Source organism: Pleuronectes platessa, chromosome 14 (assembly GCF_947347685.1).
Source record: "Pleuronectes platessa chromosome 14, fPlePla1.1, whole genome shotgun sequence".
In the NCBI taxonomy this organism is placed as follows: domain Eukaryota; kingdom Metazoa; phylum Chordata; class Actinopteri; order Pleuronectiformes; family Pleuronectidae; genus Pleuronectes; species Pleuronectes platessa.
Window position 1 is genome coordinate 6073199 of NC_070639.1, and position 8752 is coordinate 6081950.

Here is an 8752-nt window from a genome sequence, read left to right on the forward strand (position 1 = left end):
TTGTATTAGTCTCCTCTTTCTCTCTTTCATTTGTCATCCCTTCCTGAATTTTGCTACATGCCTTCTTGCTAAATTGCCTTGGTGGCTTCTTGACACCGACAGTAATATTAGGATCCATTATGCTGTTGCCGGGCAGCAGTCTTCGCACTTTGCTTTCTGTGGATGTGCTCTAATGAATGTTGATTTTATTATTATCTTATTTGGAGCTATGTGTCTTTCCCTGTCCATATTGGATGTTTTTTGACCTTGCATCTCAGCATCGTGTCACTAAGTTACTTTAAAACTACCACAAAATTAATTCACTTTTTACGAACAGATGTACAAATGAGCTGATACTAGACTAAGCTTTTGCAGTTTTTTGCACACCTATTATCCAACCACCAGCAGCCGGGGCTGATTTTACAAAGCTGGTTAGATCCATATCATGTTGTTGACAGATGTTCAGGTGTGAAAGTGCTCGGTGTGCGTTTGTGTTGCAAAGGCAGGTCACGTTATTCCAGCTCTCTGTGATATCTGCGTTACTGCTGTTCTGCAGCTTACAACTACGCAGACGCTCTTTAATCTCTTCGACAAAGTCTGTCACTGTCGTTAACAGAAGGTATGATAAGTACAAGAGCAAACTTGCTTTATGTGTGATATTTGTGAAAAGGATCACTGCTCTGTTTTGATCCAAAGTTAAAACACCAGTAGGTGCACAGAGACCTGCAGAAATAGTCAAACAATTAGAAAAAGCTATTACTGGGGTTTATAGTACATTTTTTATTTTATCTTTATTTCAATTATGAGAAACTAGCGTCTGAGGCTGCTCTACTTTATAAATGCACTTAATAATGTGATAAATTGATGTGGGTGTGTTGTGTTTAGGAGCTCAGTCTTTTCCATAGTTCTTCCTACACAGCTCAATAAAAGTAAAAGCAACATCAGTAAATGCAGTTTACACAAGGTTAAGAATGTTCCTGTTTAAGTGCATCAGTCCCTACATTTAAGCAATGCTTAAGTATATATTAACAGTATTGTATGTGTCAACTGTAAAAAAAAAAAAACGTTTTAAATGACTGACCGCTTGTGAGAGAGTTTAGGATGCTCCCCTCTTTCCTCTCCAACTGTGGAGTCATGTAGAGGGAGGAAAGGAAAGATGAATGGTTTTTTAATGTTTTTATGATACAAATGTTTGGTTTTATTTTTGATAAAGAAAAGCTAGAGTGTCTTGAACCATGCAAACTGTTCATGGTGAATAAAGTGGGGGCATCAGAGGATCAGTGAAACAGGAAATAGCAGGAAAAGTAAATGACAGACTGAGCAGCTGGTGAGGCGCCTGAATGACTGGAGAACAATGTAGAAACAGGACAGGAAGCAGCACATGAGAAACAGGAAGTTTAACTCTGTAGAGAAGGAGAGCAGAATGATGGAGGACAGAAGAGAGGACTGATGTCTTCTGCAGGTCCAGGGGCCACATCCTTTAAAATATAGTCACCTCCATCTAGTGGACGAGGCAGGAAACACAAGAGTTTTCCTCCAAATACTGGATTTATATTTTGTTTAATAGGATTCTGACTTGACTCAGAGAGAAACCAGAGGCTTTATAGTGTAATAAGATTTCCCACACAGAGCAAACATTTGCAAGTTAACATGCATAATATATCTTGCTTTTAATTTCAAAGTGTTGTTGGATGTTTGTATCAGTTTAAATAGTTTACATTTGCTTTGTTTCATCAACAAACAACCATTAGTTACTGGTTTAGTTGATCTAGGTACTTAACGTTATATGGTTTCCTCTCCACCAAATATAGTGAAGAGCAAATTACTTTTCCAGCCAATACAGCCTTTAGCTAGTTTGTGGGAGCTGAGAAATTTGGAGCATTCCCAGGAAATTGACATTTATACTCAAAATCATTTTCAGTGTGTAAAAAATGAATTTCAGTAGACTGGTTTCCTGCTGAACAATCACTGCACATAATCAAGCTGTAGCAAGACTTGAGACGGGAGCACGGGAGCGCTGAACCGCTGCTGAACTGCTGGATTAAAATGTGAGGAGGCTGGTGTGACTGTCTCAACTGTGCAAGAAATTGAAAATGTGAGCAAAGCAGCAGATGTAAGTTTTATGTTTAAGCTGTTTTTATGTTGTTGTTAAAACAGCATTGTATTTCTGGACATACTTGTAAATTTGTCTGCTGTTCACCTGTCATTTAACATTTGATAATGCCATAATTTATAAGTTATGTCTGTGATATAAGATGAGAACAAATCTAATTAAAAAATATTATAATAAAAGACACAATTTTAGCCAACATATTTTATTTACTGTTAATAAATGAACAGTCACACAATAGATTTGAAAGGAATCGTGTCTATACCCTACTAATCTGTCTTTTTTTATACTGTAGTCATAAAAAACCCATCATACTAGACATGTCATCAAATACATGAGAGTTGGAACATTTAGGATCCGATCCAACTGAAGAAAAGCACTAATTGTTTACTTAAATAAACGTAGCAAAATTACAATTGGGCAATAAATAAAAACTGACTTCAGGAATAGGTCTTGAATTGAACAGTTTACTTAAGAAGAGCAGTACAGTGAAAAAAAAAGAATAGTTTCCGTAAAAATGTTTGAGGTACTTCTAATTATTTGATTACACTACTATGGGCTTAAACTACACCAATATGGGATATTGTTGATGTTAAGTATATCTCACGCGTTAAGGATTTTTTTTACAGATTTGTATTGTATGTTTTACCAGAAGTTTAAACCTCCATTTCTAAATAAAACTTCAGAATTTCATGAGCTAATGAAACATATGCATTTATGCCTGTAGTAGCAAGATTATCTCAAATTGAAAGTAAACCGCTCTCAGATATATATAGTGGAGTCAAAATTTCCTGAGTGACAGTAGCGTAAAAGGGGAAACTACCATTACTGCAAATATACCACACTTACGTAAAGGTATTTAATAAAGCTCCTAACACTCTTGCCTGAACCCACATAAGTGATGGTCTCCTGAATGAAACGTGAGCTATTAACAGACACTTTTCGCAGACGACAATTTTTCGCTACTGATGAGTCAGACGTGCTGTCTGGCATTAGTGCATCCATGTGTTAAATGCAGACTCCTTCAAAAAGAATGGTGGATTTACATGACAGACACTGCTGGCGAAAGCCAAACAAGTGGGAGGATTGAAAAAAGCCACCGAGCTCCACTCGTCAGAAAAAGAGCAGCGCCTGTGTGACAAAATTGTAGGAATTATTGAAGTCAGGATTGCACTCAAGAGTCAGAACGCTTTCATTTCAGCACATGACAATAAAAATACCAGAGTACTGCACTGAGAGCGGATTTTGTAACGAGATGTTTTCCTCCATAGTTTAGGGTCAATACTTTTGCCTTTATCAAGAATGAATAACCTTCGTCTCAGACTTCAGCTGAATACCAGGCTCTGCTCTTTTAATACAGCGCGACCCAACATCAATGCATCATTTGTCAGTCAGAGTTTCTCTAGTTATGTTTACAGGTTCAGAATAGAAGGTGTGTCTGATTGCAGAGGAAGATCAGCAGTAAAAACAGATTTATTTAGAATCAAACACTAGAATTCTGATCTGATTAAAAGCTCATTTATGGACAAGCAGACGAAAATGTAGCAATACCACAGAAAATCATGGGGGGCAGCGTATCCCATAGTTAATGCAAGTTGACCATTAGACATGAGAAAGACATTTCAAATGGATGAAAAGCTGTTTTTGCTTCTTTCTTTAGAGTCACAGTATCACATCTTCCTTAAGACTATGTGCGGCCCGCTAGTGGATGTATTACTTGACAATCATGCCAGCATAAAGGACGCATGTATGTATGTGGACACTAATGATTACAGCATTTGAAACTGACATAACTGTGGATACATAAAGTTGAGCCTTAACTCACTTAATCTAACCTTGGATCTCTTTGTACTGGTATATCTTGACGCAATGGTGCATGCTGTCAGACACAGCAAGTTGGCCCTCAGGTAGCAGTGTAAGACCACGTGGACTACTCAAGCCCTGAGTGACTATTGGCCATCCCGCTCCATGTGCTGGGTACAACAGGACTCTGTGCACCTCCCCCCAGTCCACTACCAGCACGTTGCCATCGGTATCTACACAGATGCCCCAGGGGCAAACCAGGACTGGTCCCATACCAGCACATACACCAAGAATTCTCACTGTGTTCCAGCCTGGCTCCAGAACTTTGATGCATGGGACACGACCTGTTTCATTGCCTCTTTCGGAAACAGCTATCAATCCTGAGCTCAAACAAGCTGCTACTAAGTAGGGGCGGTGGAATCCAGTCACCACTGTGCGCTCAAGACGGGAGCCTGTTTTAGGTTCCAGCTTTAGAGCAATAAGGGTACCTTTCCGGATATCAGCTACCAAGAACTCATCCAGCCTGGTTACTGTCACACCTCTAGGAGCTTCCAGTTCATCTTTTGCAGAGCCCAACCCAGATCCTCCAAAGGTCTGGAGCAGACGACCGTGCCGGCTGAACACAAGTAGGGCCCTCTCTGCAGCGCAGCTCAGTGCAATCAAACCCTTAGCATTGACAGCAATATCAAAGTAGTTCCGACATCGTCTGGCAGATCCATCTGAAGTTGGGGAGATTACTTGCTGGACGACATTTCCTCGAGGGTCAGTCACCTGTTTCAAAGTTTACATTTAGTTTTACCCCAGTTGATAACATAATTTTCTGTAGTAGCCATAACAAATTGTTATAAGGACACATACCTGGATGCGTGCATTTCCGCAGTCAACTATAAAGAGTTGGCCTTGTGATGTGGCATGGATACCACTTGGCAGGGTAAGGTCAGCCCGACCTGATCCCTGCTTCCCAAACTGCCTGATCAGATGAGCTCCTCTTGGGTTGAATGCTGTAAAAGACGGGTCCCCCTCCTCCTCCAACTCAACCAAGGCTGGTTCTCCTCTCTCTCCTCTGCCTCTCTTTGGTTCTTGAGAGAAGCCATCTATGAACGACATTGATAGAGACCTACCCACAAATGGTTGTTTTGAGGCAGCCGCTGTAATTCTTCTCTGTGGCTGATGTAACATATGATGAGCTTTATATGAAGGGTATGAAAGGGTATGTCCAATATTAGAGAGCCTATGCCCTCTACCAAGAACTGGCGAGGTTGAGCTTGACATGGAGTTGAATTTGTTACACTTGACCCTCCAACCTCCTTCCTGATTATTCGACCCACCACTGATCAGTGGGCGTGTGTTGTGAGTCAAGTCCACTGCAGATTTTGATAAACGGCCATTGTAGTTCAAAGAGCCTCTGTTCATGCTGTAGTCATGTGATGGGCTTACAATGAAGGTGTAGTTGGAGTCAAGGCTGTCTGTAGGTGATGGTGCTCGGCCAGAGTCCCCAAGCGTACCTAGAGAGTTTTCATCAGAGGATTGGCTGAGATGGGAGTGAGGTCGGCCCCTGGAGGTGAGGTCTAAGCAGCTTTGGCTGGTCAGAGGCTCTCTTGGACTCAACCTAGGAGATGATAGGGCAATGTTGCCATACCCCAAAAGTCTACTTTTGGACTCTCGACTGACTTTTCCTTTATCACCTTCCTGGCTGTCCAAACTCAAGTAGTGACCTAGCTTAGTATGTCTTCTTTCTCGTGAGTGGGACAGCTTCCTACCAGAGACCAGAGAACGTGACCTCCTCTGGTTCCTGGGAGAGTAGTGTTTTCCATTGCTATTCACCTTGTACACCTGCTCCTTGACTTCAGTATCCTTGTTTGGAAGTACCGTAGGGACAACCAGATATACATCCTCCCCCTGTTGCTGAAAGGAAGCTGATTCCATATCGTCATCTTGGGATGACTCCCAGTCAGACTGTTGAAGCCAGGGACACGTCTTCCTTGAGGAGGCCTTTTGTTCCTCTTCTGATTCCAAATCACTCCGGGTAGAGAGACTGATCTTTCTAATGACCCTGCCTGTTGGTGACGTCCATCCCTGTCCCAGGATGCCTTTCTCTCCTGCAGCACCTTGATCATTTTTGTCTTCACATTGTATCTCCTGTGAATGTAGAGCACAAATTTTCCCCTGTGGCCCACAACCTCCAACATGCAAGCACAGACTTTGTTCTTGCATACGGATATCTCCAAAGCTGACAGCATTTGGTTGTGAGCTAGGCTTGAAGTTCACTTTCTTTAGAGAAAGAGAGATTTCCCAGGGTTGTAGAAACTCTGTGACCTCCTTCAGAAGCAGGTTATGATTATGCCCACTTTGATCCAGACCTGGCTGCTGACCAATTCCTTGCATTTGCTGCTGAAGTTGGGTTAGTCTGAAGAGCCTTTGCTCCAACAGGGACTGGCTTACTCGGACTGCTGCCATGTTCTCTTTTAGGACCTGCTCCAGACGCTGCTGAGTGTCCCGGTGGTCTTGCTCCACCCTCTCCTGCAGGCGCCGTTCCTCTCTGCGAGCTCCCAGGATGGCCCGCTCTACACCCCGCTTCACAGATTCAGTCTCCGTTGCATGACGCTCTTGAAGTCGACGCAGCTCTGCCTCTGCCTGGGCAAGGTCGCAACGTGCCTGTGTTGCCCAACATGAAGAAGTCTGAGGCAGGAAAGTAGGGGAAGAATTGTCTGACTGACAGTCAGGACTGGGACTGTGGGCTGGGTTAGGGGAGTTGGGGTTGCAATCAAAAGGAGTTCCCACAAACATCATCACGGAAGGGCGGATGGATCTTTACTTCTTTCTAGCATTCAGTTTGAGTTCCTGCAGACAGACATGATAAATAGAGGGAGAAAAAAAGGACAACAGAAAAATCTTTAACATATTAAATGCTTTGTTTTTATGCTGTGCTGAATCATTAGTGTTTCCATTTCTAAAAAGACTCAATGATACCAAAACAGAGATATTTTTACCAAAGTTATTTCTTGTCCTGAAAATTTGAATAACTGAGCTACATTTTCTCAATGAATCACAGAACTTGCCAGTTTCTTATTGACTTACGACACTGAGGACCATCAGTGTAAGATGAACCTCAGTTTTAAGCACTGATGTAACTTGGCAACACCGGCTCAGCAACCTTATAAAAGGAATTCATAGCTTAAGATGACGCATGCCCAACAATTTCTCAGCAAATTATAAATTAATGAAGATTTATTCCTCACAGAAATGTATAATCAGCTAGTTAACGTTCGCATTAGCAGAAACTTTAAGTGAATGTTAAATGCTCGTCTGCAGTTTTCAAGTGAATTTATACTCTCTCTACATATGATTTACAATAGCTTGAAATATTAGCCATTTCTGATGTTTCAAAGTGTGTGGTCTAAAAATCAGTCGCCAACTGTCGGTAGATATTGCAGGTGTGGCTCATTTGAATACTACAGTTAAATATCTTTGGGTCTTTTTCAAGCATGGTAGAAGTATGGTATACAGTATTATGTAAAGGCATTTGAACAAAGAATGTAGCTTAATCAAATTCAGCCCGCTCTACTTCAGCCAGGCAAAGGTGATGGCGTTACAACATTTTTCTAACCAGATGGGTCTTTTATTAGAGCTACTGTTATGCTGCCAAGTGAACAGATGCTTATGGGAAGGTGATAGAGCGATGGAGGAAGGTCATGAGGGGGACGACTGTGTGGGCAGGACGCACTAGCACAGAGGAGGAAGAAAGTTTTGGGTTTTGCACTGAGAGAGCATTAACATTTCAAAGAGTCCAGAGTGAAGGCTGGAGTGGGAGGTGAAGACACAGCCCGAGTGTCAACACAACAATACTTCTCAACTCCCCACTTCTGAGAGCAGACACAACTTTGAAATTGTATTCATCAGCAGCACAAAGTGATGTAGAGAAACCGCAGTGAAAGATGTCTCTCCTCTGTGTGATGTATTGTGATAACACCGGAGCCCCAGGGCGCCATCACATAATACATACTAAGGGTTTTCCGACTGGGAATACAATTAGAAATGTATGGAATTCATGTACCTCCACCAAGGCCCCTTGGACAAAATTATGAGTCCCAAGGGAAAGCACATTTAAATCCACTGTATCCAGAGTTTGAGTTGGATATGCACCAAATTGCCTTATTTTGAAATCAAGATTTATGAATTATTCTGTGGGAAATCAGTGTGGAGGAATGTGCTCTACTGAGGGCAATTTGAATTAGTTTGGTATTTCTTTGAATGGTTAAAAAATGTATGTGGCCTAGTCTAAGTCTATGATACAGTTTAATACTGGAAACATGTGGAATTTTTGACAAAAATTTTACAAAATTTTGTTGACTTGCACTCAAGTAAAACAATAAAGGCAGAACTTTTCATTCCGATGGAAATCTTGTATTGTTCTTGTGCAGCTTTTGAAGAATTCTTCCAGAGTCACTGGCAGTGAAGTAATTTATGATGAGAGGCGTTAACAGGTGTGTCTGAGGCACCGTTCCAGCCCCATCTCTGTGTCACAGACCAGGTTTCCGCTCAAATTACCAAACTACATTATAAATTAGGAGGGTCAAGTTGCGCAGGACAACTGGGTTGGAGCAAGAAGACGGTCAATTAGCAGCTCAGTGTAACGACTACCACTTTTTTTTTTAAACGATGAAATTAACAAAACTATGGACTCATTTAAAATGGCTGTAGACAATTATTCTCGTTATGTTATGCATTTTCTTACAGAATACACATGAAATCAAAGTCATATCCTAATAAAATCCACTTCACAATAAATCCATGAGAATCTCATTTTGTAGAAAGCTGTAAAAACCAAAGTCCACCCTCCTTACCTGTCGTTAGGTACGA